Consider the following 15,799-nt stretch of genomic DNA (forward strand, 5'->3'; position numbering starts at 1 on the left):
CTTTGGGGCTTAGTTTTTGGAAGATGTTTTGTGTGTCAGCAGACATGACTCTGGGAAGCTGTTAAGGAGCCCTCCCAGCTTTAAAATTCCAGATGTTGGTACTTCCCTCTCTGACAACTATGGTCAGACAGTTGGACCTGTCTGCTGATTTGTGATATATGTATTGCTTATGTCAGACAGTTGGGAAGTGTTGTCTATTGATTTTCTGAACTAAATGAATAATATTTGTGCTTGATTAAAGGAGATTGTTAACCCCTCAAAAGTTGCCTTTCCTTTTAGAAAAGCAGATTAAAGAACCTGTGATAGCAGCCCCCACCCTCCACCCCCCCACCCCTGCCCTGTGTATATCACAGTGCTTACTGATATACCTTGTGACCCAGTGCCTCCTTAGCAATCAACAAAAGGTATGAACCTTCATAGAAAACAAGTCTTCCCTAATCAAACCTCCCTCAATAGACCCATGTGAGGTCTATCAATGGGTGGGGAAGATTTTTAACTCCCATTACATGCTATCTGAGAGAATTGTGGTTGTTCAGTTGTTTCCAGTCATATCTGACCCTTTGTGACCCCATTTGGGATTTTCTTGGCAAAGGTACTGGAGTGGTTTCCCATTTCTAGCCATGGCATCATCTAGTTGACCCTTTTGACAGAGAGCTACCTATTATTAAAGATTAAAAAGTGTCCTAGCAAAGTTCAGTTTAGTCTACTAATTCAGTCTACATCCTTCAGGCGATAGGGTAGCACAAAGAGGAACATCAAATATATGCCAAATGGAATTCATTTCTGAGGCAGAATAAACTTAGTCAAAGCACAGTAATGAACTTTCATGAGAACATCGTGTGTGTGTGTGTGTGTGTGTGTATGTGTGTGTGTGTTCCTCCATGATGAATTGTAGAGATATACGATAAGTTTTAAAACTATTAAAAATAGTTTTCATGCTGAGAGATGATTTAATATAAACTCCATTTTCTGATTGCTTTCTTTCTTTTGGGGGCTCTTCTTAGGGCCCTCAGGCATAGATCAATGATATGATGTACATATCTTATAGATTTTCAAGGCACAAGAAATTGTAATTTGCCCACAGAACTCAAATTCAATGAGATATGTTTGAGATCTAAACACTCTCTCTCTGGTGAAGTAATATTTACCTTTCTGTCTATGATGACATTAGGAATAATGAATTGCATTTGGAATTATGCATCCAAATTTGAATTGGTTTAAGTTTAAAAAATATGAATAAAAATTACATATCTAGTGTTCTTCTATAATGAATAATTTCAATCAAAATATCAAGGAACTCTAAGGAGAGACAGTACGGAACATGTGCCAGGAATGTCAAGCCATTAACCATCACCTTAGGAAACACTTTCCCTCATATCCCAAGGGAGATGGTAGAGGTCTTTGAGCTCAGGAGCCTTGAGAAGAGCCGAAGTCTTCAGGTTATTAACTCTTATTCCAAACCTGACCCAGAAGCCATCAACAATGAGAGCAATCTCTATGGAGAAGGAGCTGACAATCCTTACCATTAGCCCCATCAATTGGTGACCAACTCTCACCAGCCAACAGACTAGTAGCAGCATTTGCCAAAGAGTCAAACATGGTGACCAGCACCAACTCCTGATGTTTCCCAGGATTCTGAGCACAAAGTCCATATGAATAGTAGTACAACCAGACCATGAGTTCTGCTTTTAGTCCAGCTCCAATACCCATCATTCAGGTATAGATCCCCTGTAGAGAAGGGCCAGCTACCTCTACCAATTGCTAACCCAACTTCTGCCTATAGAACAGTCTAGCTAGCCTAACTGAAACAGTGAGGCATGCTGAGGGTGAGATAAGAAGCAGCATGTTCTAGGCAAATCAAACCACTGCCACCTCCAAGTACTAACCAACCCAATGTGCCAGTGATGCCATTTTACCTCCTCAGAAACCATAGTTTCTGAACATTCAGGAAGGAAAATTATTGCTTTCCACATCTGTGGAACATTCAAATGGTTCAACATCAGAAATGAATGTTATTTCTTCAGTGGAAATGACTAAATAAGATGTCTCAACATCTGCTTTTCTGGTGCATGCTAAAAACCATGGGACCTTTCCATCTGACTTACCCCTGAAACCTATATGTGTTATCTCCTCCATTAGAAGGTGAACTCTTGCATGGCTCTGTTTTTACTTTTCTATTTGTATCTCCAGTGCTCAGCCTAGTGCTTTGCACATAATAAGCATTTAGTGTTTTTTATTCATTCATTAATTCATAAATTAATTTATTTTCAGTCTTATTTTATGTTTAATTCCATAGGCAGATTTCACGGAGCAGGAGGAGGGAGGGAGGGGGACAATAGAGATGATTTATACCAAGCCTCTCATTAAATACACAAGGAAACTGAGGACCAGAATGATTCAAGGATTGAAAGATCACATAGTTGGGAATGTTTCTAAACTAGGGTGATAAATCATATCTTTTAACCCTTGTCCAAAATATTTTGCACTGAATACACGTTTCCTGTTGTTTGTGCTACAATCAAAACTATTTCTCACATCTTTTGTTTCCATATGGTTATATTCATACTTGAATGAGCTATTTTCCTGTGATATTTTAGAGTTGACACACATAGCCTTTAACTTTTTTTCCTTGTGCAATAAGTGACTTCCATTATATTGGATCTTTAAAGTTCAAACTTTAAGAGGTAACGTCTTCACTATTTTGAATGCCTGTAATGCATTCAGAGATTTCTTAAAAGGGCTTTACTAATGCTTTGGCCTGCTAGTTAAGAGTGGCCATCTTTACACTGAAGCTTAGAAAATATTCAGTGCCTCAGAATAATCTTATAGCAAAGAAACAGTTATGAAAAGTTATGTCATTAACTAATTGCTGAGATAATTTAGGGGATCATTGTATATTTCAGTTCATTTTTTTTTACTATGATATAGCATCCTATTGAACAGCAGTCTCCAATCAATAAATGAATCAATCAACAAACAATTTATTGGGCACCTACTATGTACCAGGCACTGTGCTAGGTGCTGGGGATACCTAGAGAAAAAAAGAGACAGTTCTTGCCCTCAAGGAGCTTACATTTTACTGAGAGGATACATGTTCCCAGATAAGGGGAGGCAGGTTGGTACTGTGAAAGGGAGACAAATTGGCTCTGCAGGTAGAAAAGCTGCTTTTAAATCCAAATTACTAAACATGATCTTTAGCAAATCACTTAATCTCTCTGGGCCTTCATTTCCTTATTTTTAAAATAAAGGCATTAGATTAGATGAACTGAAAACTTTTCCAGCTCTTGACTTATAATACTATGATGAATAAATAAGAGATACAGGCTAGTGATACTCTGCTAATGCACATGTGGCTCATGATTTTCCTCGGCTAAATATGTTCTTACAATAATCATTCATACAAAGAGACAATTTTATCCTCCTGAGGGAAAATGCAGTACCCATTACTGATGTAAAGCACTTGAGACAGCCTTCAGTATATCATTCCAGAGTCAGTGTTTTATGAGGAAAAATATTTTACCCCAAATTAGTGTCAAATTACATATTTAATGTATCAGAAATGATTACTCCTAATCCTGAACTTCATTGGTCACAATGGTTAGACATCAGTTACCTCTCAGTTTTGTGAAGAGAGCTGGTTAAAGATGAGAGCAGGGAAACAGCGAACATGAAGAACCATCATGGTACATCAAACCATTAATAATAAGAAGAACTACAATTTACTTAGCGCTTCAAGGTTTGCAAAACATTTTGTGAATATTACCTCATTTAATCCTCTACTATAAACCTGTGAGGTAGAAGCTATTATCCTCATTTTACAGATGAGGAAACTGAGGGTGAAAGAGGTTAAGTCACTTGCTCAGGGGATCGCATAGCTAGTACATGTCTGATATAAGATTTAACTCAAGTCTTCTTAACTCTGGGTCCAATGCTCTACTCATTGCACCAGAAACCTAGCTGTATTAAAAAAGGTCCTGCCAACCCAAATTCATAATAAAATTGCTGTGTCAGGAAAATGACATAGACACTGTTTACCTGGATTTCTGCAGGATATTGATATCCTTGTGAAAAAGATAGGGGAATTAAGGCAAGTTGATAAGGGTTATGCAAATTCACATCTGGTTGAATGACAGGACAAGAACAGGAATGATTTATGGATTGGTATCAACTTGGAGAGAAGTTACCAGGAGAGTGCCCTTAGAATAAGTGCTTGACCTGATTCTGATCAACATTATTATCAATGACTTAGATAAAGGTAGAGGCATCACACTTTTTATTGTCGATGACAAAAAGGAGAAAGGAATAACCAATGTATGGGGTGGCAGAAGGCACCCAAAAATTTTCAGAAGAGCTGGATAGAATCTAAGAAGTTGAAATTTATTTTAATTGGCTGCAGACTCAGTATGAACCAATTGTGTGCCATAGGCAAAGAGTGAATGAAATCTTGGGCAATACAATACGAACCTTACATACAGAACAAAAGGAGTCATTGCCCCACTATACTCTGCCTTGATCAGAACATTCTGGATTATTTTAGTCATTCTGAGGCAAGACATTTTGGGAAAGACATTCACCAACTGAAGTATGGTGGGTGGAGGTGATTAAAGTGGTGAAACTACTTGGAAACTACGCCACATGCCAATCAGGTGAAAGTAAAGGATATGTTCACCCTGGAGCAAAGAAGATAGCATGGGATGTGATGGTTGTCTCCAAGTATTTCAAGTACTGTCATGTGGAAGAGTTATTTATATTTGTTTTACTTGGCCTCAGAGGACAGAACACCTGGCAATTTCAGATAAATAGATTTTTGACTTGACATGGGAAATAATTTCCTACAAATTAGAACTCTCCAACAGAAGAACAGATTGCTTTGAGAAACAGGGAACTGTCCATCATTACAAGTCTTAAAGTGAAGAATGAATTAGTATTTGTTTGGAATGTTGTTGAGGGCATTTCTATTTAAGCTGGATTAGATGATATCCAAGGTCTAGCACGAGGTCAAGGTTCTTTTTTGCCACAATCAATGTCTTGATTCTGAGTTTCTCTAAGTAGGAGTAGGATTAGAATGAAGTATCATCAATAATCAAGTATCAATTCCTAATATGTGCTGATCATTAATAGCTGTTGAAGCAGCAGACTGGGGAAAACCAAAAGCATGGAGTCACTATAAAGATCAACCTGATTGGCTAATATGGATCAAAACTATCTTTTTTTTAACAAAGAAAAAGTGTGACCTGTACACTGGGTCAAGCCAAACTCCCTGTGGTATTATATATTTGTAAATTAGCTATCAAATTTTCATTAAAATTGCCAAGTCACAGAGAATGGCAAAGAGGGGACCAATAGGCAGAAAAGATTTCTTATGGCCCACATATATCAGCTATGAATTTAGAAGTATCTCTACACAACAGAACTTAGTTTCAAGAAGAAAGGAAATCCACTCCAGTGATGAAGCTGAAATTGTCCTTGCCAAGGTCTGCAAACCTTTCCCCATCCTGACCTATACCACTTTGGATACAACCCCCACGTATTTATCTCTATAATCTCCAGATAATACCTTTTCTTACAAGAACATATAAGAGCACAACGAATGTTGTCAAAAGCCATCTAGTTGGGCATTTGTCTCTGACAGTGATCTATGCTGGATATTTCTGAAAATGGCATAGTGCACCATGGGGGAAATTTCTTCCTGACCCTATATGATGATAAATTCATTCCCTGAAGCCTGAGGATTGATATCCCTCACCATTTTTACACTCTTTGATGATACTTCTATCCAATCAATATACTAAACTACCTGTTATCAATGTTAGCAATTTCACTGAGGAAAATTGCTTAACAAATAACCTTTTGTATATTCCATGCTGATGGGTTTTAACATTATCGTGACTATGCTTAATGCTTTTAAAAAAGAAATAGCATCACATTTTATCAGCCTCATACATATAATTAATTATTTATAATAATGTGCTACATCCATCTTCTTCTACTGTTGCTTTACAAGTTAAATCATCCAAATGGTCCCTTTGGACATTTTTTGATAGCCCATTTTATGCTTTCATTATTATTACAGTAGATTATTACCCAAAGTACCGACTAATTTTCATATGCACACTCATACCATTAAAAGTAAGGAAGCAAATTTGGGTGAGAAGATGAATGAACAGATAGATTAATGCACAACACTTAGCAATTGATCTAGTATTGATTTACTATAGCTACTTTTGAATTCTCCACAACTCAGTGCAATTAGACATTAGTACAGGCCTTAGGAGAGAAGCTGCTAAGCTGCCAACAGCCATGATGACTTAGGAGGTTTGGGATATGACACAGAATTATAGCTCTAATCAATTCAGTAAATCCTCCTACCTCCCTATATTTTTCAGATATTGGTAAACTAGTCTCAAAGTATCTAAGTTATCTGGTTACTTCACTTTCTGTCTCTCCATATGTGTGTATGTGTATGTATACATATGTGTGTGTGTGTGTGTGTGTGTGTGTGTGTGTATGGGAGCAGCTAGATGGTGCAGTGGATAGTGCACCAGTGCAGGGGTCAGGAGGACCTGAATTCAAATCTCACCTCAGACACTTGACACTTACTAGCTGTGTGACCTTGGGCAAGTCACTTAACCCCAATTGCCTCATCGTGAGTCATCTCCAGTCATCCTGATGAATATCAGGCCACTGGACCCAGATGGCTCAGGAGAAGAAAGTGAAGTTGGTGACCTTGCAAAGCCCTCCCTCACTCAAATCAAAGTCAACTGCAAGTCATTTCATCATCTTGATGTCATGGTCCTCTTCAAGAATGAAAGACAAAACACACATACCCACAGACAAATATATGTATGTGTATATATATATATATATATATATATATATATATATATATATATATATATATATATATATATATATATATATAATGTATGTATACATATAGGTATGTACATATATGTGTGTATGTATATATATATGTATATATATACATATGTGTATATATAGTATAGTATGTGTTCAGGGAAGGCTAGTATCTCTGGCATGAGGTCTATCAAGCCCTTTTCAGATCTTCCTTCCACCTTTGGTATCTACCTGATGCACTCTGCTCTCACCTGTGGCTTCAAGAAGCTGTGACATGCATAGTAGTCACACCCAAATAAACCATTATGGTAGATGGGCTAAACCAAGTTGAGAGGAACTAGGGAGTCTCAAGTTTTTTAGTTAATTCACCATCTAATTTGATGGTGTCTACTCCAAACATGTGAAGACGGTGTATGACTTTGCCCAGTTCAGCATCACTTAAATCCAATTTATGCACAAGTCAAAAAGATATCATTCATACTCTTTTTATCTACGTTAAAATCTTGTGGCAGCAGTCAAATAACAAAGAAACAAGTGAGGATACTATGGGAGCTGTATTCATGACCCTGCACACAGACAGCCCAGACCATAGGATTGTCTTCTCACTGGATTGAAGCAGCAGTGAGATTCAGCATCCCTCTGGGTGACTGAGCAGCCTTTTTTTAAACACTACACTATTCACCTCCTGGCATGAGGAAGGGGCTAGCAAAGGTACCCTAAAAATTGTCTACTTTACCCAGCCCTGGCCTACTTGCTATGGCAGGCAGGGATCATACCCTGAAGTTGAAACAAAAAAAGGAGAAAAACTTTTGGAAAGTGATTCCAATCACTATTGGTACACAGAATGTGCATGCTTATGTACATGAAATCAAGTAGACCTGAAAGATGAACAGCTCTTGTGAGAGAGCTCAGCAGTTATCACATCCAAATAGCAGTCCTAAGTGAAACAAGTCTGGCAAATGAAGGCCAACTTACTGAAGGTGGACCTTGATACATGTTTTTCTGGAGTGGCCACAATGAAGGGGAACCTCATGAAGCGGGCACACGTTTTTCAGTCGAAACTAATCTCATCAGCAAGCTTGTATGCCTATCGAAAGGAGTGAATGACAGACTCATGAAAATGTAATTGCCATTTGCAGGAAAATGCCTTGCCATTATCTTTAGTGTGTACACTCCCACTGTGATGAACCCTCATGAGGTCAAAGAAAAATTATATGAAGACCTGGAGATCATCATCATCAATATGCAGGAAGAGAACAAGTTTATGATTCTGGGTTGCCTTTAATGCAAGACTGTCAAATAGTAGGGAGTCCTTGGCAGGAAGGGAATACGAAACAGCAACAGCCACATTCACTTACTACTGAAGAATTGTGCATCTCATGACCTTTTCATTGCCAACACTATCTTCTGTTTTCCTAAATGCAACAAAACTTTATAAATGTACCCTTACAACAAATATTGGTGTTTAATATACTATATATTGGAAGGAGAAGAGACAGACAGGGTGTGACAGTAACAAAGGCAATGTATGGCACAGAGTGCTCGACCTATCATAGACTTATCATCTCCGAGCTAAATATTTTCATTCAACAAAAGTGGCCCCAAGGCAAGAAGACTATCCGAAGATTTAATGTCTACAGATGAGAATGCTTCTCTACTTCTCCCAGTGGGAACATTTTGTTACCAACTTGGAGGGAAGTCTAAGCCAATACATGTTTGGCAACAGTGGAGCAAAAAAGAAGCAGGCAACTTTCAGAGATCTGGTGCACAACACGGACCAGAACATTTGCAAACATCAAAATTGGTTTGACAAAAATGTTGGGGAATGCAGAAGCTGCGAAAATGTTGGGGATTGATTGATGATGGTCTGCTGAAAGTGCTATGGAAGTGTTCAGGCCATTTCTCTAGGATCATGTCCTTAATCATTAATCAATATAGGTCCATCAACACTGAGATGCTCCATGTCTTTAGGCCATAAATAGCCTTCAGGGCATCATAAAAGCACTTTGGATTGTTATTATCAGTGTAAAACTGAATTTCATCTGCCTTCTTACTGAACCAAGAATCCTGCATCTCTCTAAGCTTCACTCACTTTACTTTAATTTCGCACTTTACTTTTGATAGAGTTACATGCTGCCTTCTTAGAGACAAATGGGCCTGCTGGTTAACCTGTGGAGTTATCTTGGTTTAGCAGCTTCTTAATTTCCCCAGTGCTGAACACGTCCATAGCACTTTCAGCAGACCATCATCAATCAATGCTGAAACCATTCACCAAATACCTCAGGCTGAAGTCAACCCCTTTCTAGCCAAAATTTCCAACTAAAGAAGAGATTTTGAATGTCATTAGGTTACTGTCATGTGGCAAAATGCCTGGTGCGAATTCTATTCCAGTCAAGATTTACAAGGCAAGGGGTCCTTTGCTCATACAAAAGTTGACTGAAATATTCTGGGTTATATGGCTAGAGAAGCTTATACCCAAGGAGTTCAAGGATACCTCCACTGTCTATCTCTATAGAGGTAAAAGAAATAGATTATCCCCTGACAGTCACAGGAGTTCTCTTAGTCATTGCTCACAAGATTCTTGCCAGAATTCTCCTTAATAGGTGGATCCTTCTTCTAGAAGATGTTCATCAACCTGAGAGCCAGTATGGCTTCAGAAAGGGCCAAGGAGCAGTCGATCTGGTGTTTGTTGTGCAACAATTCCAGGAGAAATGCCAGGAACGGAACAGAGGTCTGTATACAATGTTTATCAAGCTGACAGAGGCCTTTGATACAATCGGTCATGCCAAATTTTGGGTGCCCATAGAAGTTCATCTGTATTGTACAGAATGCTTGTACAGGTTCTGGTGGTGGACAATGCCCTCACACTTTCCTAACCACCGGTGAAGTGAAGCAAAGATATATGCTTTCTCTTGTGCTTTTTAGCATGATGTTTTCAGCAATGTTATCAAACACCGTGAATAAGGATAAAAACAGCATCGGGGCAGGAAGGTAAATTATTTACTTGAAAAGGTTTTTCTTTCAGATCATTGTGCACTCAGTGTAGCCTCTGAAGCTGATATGCAATAAAGAATGGATCAGTTCTCTGCTGCTTGTGCTAATTTTGACCTAAAAATTAACACCAGGAAAACCCAGTTGCTCCACCAGTCACACAATGCCAGAGCTAGCTCAGTGTGCTGACCTCTTTGTTGCATGCCTGTGAAACTTGGACAATCTACTAGTGCCATGCCAGAAAAATGAATTGCTTCCATTTGAATTGTCTTGGGAAGATTCTGAAGATCATCTGACAAAATAAGGTACAAGAAACTAAGATCTTTTCTCAAACTGAATGGCCACACATTCAAACTTTCCCATAGAGAGTGCAACTCTGGTGGGCTAGCCACATTGTTTGAAGACCAAATGTATGTTGGTCTAAAAGAGGATTTTATGGAAAACCCACACAAGGCAAGGACCCACATGGAGGTCAGAAGTGATACAAAGATACTCTCAAGGTTTCTCTGAAGAATTTTGGAATAGATGATGTGACACTGGAGACTGGTAAAGGACTGCTCGGCATGACATGCCCATATCAAAGAAGGTGCTGTGCTCTATGAGCAAAATAGAATTGCAATAGCTCAAAACAAATATGAGATACATATATTTAGAGAATCTCCATGTTCAGACTATTTGTGCCTGACCTGTGGTAGAGGCTTCTAAGCTTGTATTGTCTGATCAGCCACAGTTGGACACATTGTACCTTGACTCCAACATAGTGATGTCATTTTGGTACTCTTTGAGAAGGAAGTAGTGTGTGTGTGTGTGTGTGTGTGTGTGTGTGTGTGTGTGTGTGTGTGTCTGTGTGTGCGTGTGTGTGTTTGTGTAAAGGGTCTGATTTCATGTGTTAGGGTATTCCCTCAGCCAAGGATTGCAATCAATTAACACTTTACCATTACTAATAATTATAACTCATATCTCTATAGTACTTTAAGGATTATAAAAACTTTCCTCACATCAACCTTGTGATATTAATGGCACAAATATTACTTGTTTATTTTACAGATAAAGATACTAAGGTTTGGGAGGTTATGACTTAGCCATGGTCATGTAGCTATTTAGGGTTTTTATTTAATTAATTTAGGTTCAAACCCACACTGGACCCCAAATCTAAGCATATTTTCATTATATCATATGACTTCCTATAGAACATCTTAATCAGTTTTATGACCTATAGGTTTTGTTATCTGGTGCTCAATCTTCTGGGGAAGTGACTCTATGTTAAAAACTTGTCTATGCAAGCTATGTGACCCTGGGCAAGTCACTTAACCTGATTGCCTCCAAAAAAGAAAAGAAAAGAAAAAACTCATCTAGGCTAACACTTGGATGAAATACATAAAAAGAATCACTGGATTTCTATTTGAAAAATTTCTAGGGGGCGGAGCCAAGATGGCGGAGTAGAAAGACACACATACGCTAGCTTTGAACCCACAGCCCATAAAATATCTGTAAAAAAGAACTCCCAACAAATTCTGGAGCAACAGAAGCCACAGAACAAGGGAGCAGACGAGATTTCTGTTCCAGAGGGACCTGAAAACCTCTCGCAAAAGGTCCTTCACACTGCAGACCAGGAGCCAAGCCCAGCCCTGCCTTGGCCGTGTGGCACCAAGAGGAGCAGATCCAAGCAGGCTTCAGGGACAGAATCTCCAGCAGCTGCGGGGATCCCTCCACCCACAGGCCCCAAAGGTTGGTGAGAGGGTCTTCTCGGCTTGCCGAGAGGGGAGTGGGGTGCCCCCATAACTCCGGCCCCCTCAGGAGGCAGCAGTGGAGACGGGAGCAGACTGGGGCTCCCCAAGCAGGCAGGAGCCCAGATCCATTGTTGAAGGTCTCTGCATAAACCCCCTGAGGGAACTGAGTCCCATGTGGAGGCCCTGCCCCCACCTGAGCACCTGAACTTAATCTCACACTGAATAGCAGCCCCACCCCTGTCCAAAGCCCTGAGGCTGGGAAACAGCATTTGAATCTCAGACTCCAAGCACTGGCTGGGAGGATCTGGAGGCAAAGTGGGTGTGAAGAGAATACTTAAAAGTCAAGTCACTGGCTGGGAAAATGCCCAGAAAAGGGGGAAAAAATATAAGACTACAGAAGGTTACTTTCTTGGTGAAGAGGTATTTCCTCCCTTCCTTTCTGATGAGGAAAAACAATGTTTACCATCAGGGAAAGACACAGAAGTCAAGGCTTCTGTTTCCCAGACCACTCAATGGGCTCAGGCCATGGAAGAGCTCAAAAAGGATTTTGAAAATCAAGTTAGAGAGGTGGAGGAAAAACTGGGAAGAGAAATGGGAGACATGCAAGCAAAGCATGAAAAACAAGTAAACACCCTGCTAAAGGAGACCCAAAAAATGCTGAAGAAAATAACACCTTGAAAAATAGGCTAACTTAATTGGCAAAAGAAGTTCAAAAAGCCAATGAGGAGAAGAAAGCTTTAAAAAGCAGAATTAGCCAAATGGAAAAGGAGGTTCAAAAGCTCACTGAAGAAAATGGTTGTTTCAAAATTAAAATGGAACAGATGGAGGCTAATGACTTTATGAGAAACCAAGAAATCACAAAACAAAACCAAAAGAATAAAAAAATGGAAGATAATGTGAAATATCTCATTGGAAAAACAACTGACCTGGAAAATAGATCCAGGAGAGACAATTTAAAAATTACGGGCCTAGCTGAAAGCCATGATCAAAAAAAAAGCCTAGACATCATCTTTCATGAAATTATCAAGGAAAATTGCCCTGAGATTCTAGAACTAGAGGGCAAAATAAGTATTCAAGGAATCCACCAATCACCGCCTGAAAGAGATCCAAAAAGAGAAACTCCTAGGAACATTGTGGCCAAATTCCAGAGTTCCCAGGTCAAGGAGAAAATATTGCAAGCAGCTAGAAAGAAACAATTCAAGTATTGTGGAAATACAATCAGGATAACACAAGATCTAGCAGCTTCTACATTAAGGGATCGAAGGGTGTGGAATAGGATATTCCAGAAGTCAAAGGAACTAGGACTAAAACCAAGAATCACCTACCCAGCAAAACTGAGTATAATACTTCAGGGGAAAAATTGGTCTTTCAATGAAATAGAGGACTTTTAAGGATTCTTGATGAAAAGACCAGAGCTGAAAAGAAAATTTGACTTTCAAACACAAGAATGAAGAGAAGCATGAAAAGGTAAACAGCAAAGAGAAGTCATAAGGGACTTATAAAAGTTGAAATGTTCACATTCCTATATGGAAAGACAATATTTGTAACTCTTGAAACTATTCAGTATCTGGGTACTGGGTGGGATTATACACACACACATGCACACGCACATGCACACACACATAGAGACAGAGTGCACAGAGTGAATTGAAGAGGATGGGATCATATCTTTAAACAAAAAATGAAATCAAGCAGTGAGAGAGAAATATATTGGGAGGAGAAAGGGAGAAATGGAATGGGGCAAATTATGTCTCATAAAAGAGGCAAGCAAAAGACTTATTAGTGGAGGGATAAAGAGGAGAGGTGAGAGAAAAACATGAAGTTTACTCTCATCACATTCCACTAAAGGAAGAAATAAAATGCATACTCATTTTGGTATGAAAACCTATCTTACAATACAGGAAAGTGGGGGATAAGGGGATAAGCAGGGTTGAGGGGATGATGGAAGGGAGGGTATGGGGAGCAGGGAGCAAGTTGAGGTCAACACTCATGGGGAGGGACAGGATCAAAGAGAGAATAGAAGTAACGGGGGACAGGATAGGATGGAGGGAAATATAGTTAGTCTTATATAACATGACTATTATGGAAGTCATTTGCAAAACTACATAGATTTGGCCTATATTGAATTGCTTGCCTTCCAAAGGGAAGGGGTGGGGAGGGAGGGAGGAAAAGAAGTTGGAACTCAAAGTTTTAGGAACAACTGTCGAGTAATGTTCTTGCCACTAGGAAATAAGAAATACAGGTAAAGGGGTATAGAAAGTTATTTGGCCCTACAGGACAAAAGAGAAGATGGAGACAAGGGCACAGAGGGATGATAGAAGAGAGAGCAGATTGGTTATAGGGGCAATTAGAATGCTTGGTGTTTGGGGGGGGGGGAGGGGACAAAAGGGGGGAAAATTTGGAACCCAAAATTTTGTGAAAATGTATGTTAAAAGTTAAATAAATAAATTTTTAAAAAAATTTCTAGCTTGGTAGGACCGACAGAGCTTTCATTCTTCTAGCATACCCTTCAACACTTTAGGGTTGCCACTATTCTACATTATTGTTACTTTATCAATAATTTTTCATTAATATTTAGTACATTTCTCCTATTTGTCAGGCACTGTGCTCAGTACTAGGGATAAAAAGAAAATGAATGAAAGAATATTCTCAAGAAGATTGAATTGTCATAAATTGTATTGGATTTAGTGAAGGATACAATTGATTAAATCATAATATATATAATTTTCAAGGTATTCCTGTTTCTCATTGATTGATTTTTGTAGGCCAAAGGTGCTTTTAACTTACTAGTTATTTTCCATTTGGAAAATTAATTAAAATACCATTCAAATAATTTTTCTGTAGTATTGTATATTGAGGATCTAATATAGTCCCAGGTTAAGGAAGGTTATTTGAGGTCTGAGGCAGATATTGTTATTGATCTATATCTAATAGCTATATCTTCATTAAACCTGTGACTTCATTTATTTAGGCAGCTCCCAATGAGGAAATACCTTCTACTATGTGGATTGAAACCTGCTCTGCTATTTAGAGTACAAATGTTATGTCTCTGAGTCAGGATTTGAATCCAGGACTTCAAGACTTTAACAATAGACCTCTATTGATTCTCTCTGTGTCTGTCTGTCTGTCTCTCTTTCTCCCTTTCCACAGAGAGATACATAAATGCATATGCATGTGACTGTATTTACATCATCATTTATATTTTATTTTAGTATCTTTTCCATATTTTAACTATTATGAATTTGCTTAATGTTCTCATTGATCTGTAAGCCATGTTAATTCTATAAGAGGATATTCCCTAAATCTGAGTGAACTATGAGAAAGGCTCATTAGAATTTCTGAAGAGAGTTAGGAATAATACCAGGGGCACAGAGGAAAGGAGATGGACTTAGTGTCAGAGAACCTAGGATTGAATCAAGTCTTGCCCAGTGTCACACAATTGGAAATGTCAGGGTGGGGGTAAGGTTTAAACTTAGGTCCTTTGATTACAGAATCAGAGAAACTTTTTGAATCTTCTCCCTCAATAACTAGTGTCCTTGGCATTGTGCATGTTACGTTGAGGTCCCCTCTAGCTTGAAATCTGTGACCTTATGTAAAAATAAATTCCAGACATAAAACACCTTTTCAGGTTCCAAAGGAGGTTTCCATTTGAAGTTAATTGGCACTATTCTGAACCACCTTTCATTAGCCACCATTAATGCAATCAGAGCTTAAGTGCATCATAAGAACTAGAAAAATCAAGAAATTCACATCTTTATTTATTCAAAATAGATTCAGATCATTTTAGAGGACTATATTCTCATGAGATAGCTTTACTATTTGGGAATTCAAAGAGAAACATTTAGACTTGGAATTTCAATCAGTTGTTAAAAGGTTGGTTGGATGTTTTCTGTTACACATTTTTAGCTTAATATATAATTAGAAAATGCCAATCTTTGGGAAATGGAGATTCCTTCCCTTACTAATTCACATGCAAGCCTCTTTGCTTCCTAGAACTCTTATGAAAAATTCCAGAGCACCTCAACAAACATTTTCAAACACCAAGCATCAGTCACCTAATCATCAAGTATTGATTAAGTACCTTCCATGAGCTCAGCATCATAATTCACATGACATTCATTGGTTTATTAAAAGAAAATCCTTTATAGGCATGACTCATCTCTTTACTCACATCTCTCTAATGAAGCTAAATTTGATACATTTTGTGCTTTAATGAGTAT

Source organism: Notamacropus eugenii, chromosome 4 (genome assembly GCF_028372415.1).
Source record: "Notamacropus eugenii isolate mMacEug1 chromosome 4, mMacEug1.pri_v2, whole genome shotgun sequence".
In the NCBI taxonomy this organism is placed as follows: Eukaryota; Metazoa; Chordata; class Mammalia; order Diprotodontia; family Macropodidae; genus Notamacropus; species Notamacropus eugenii.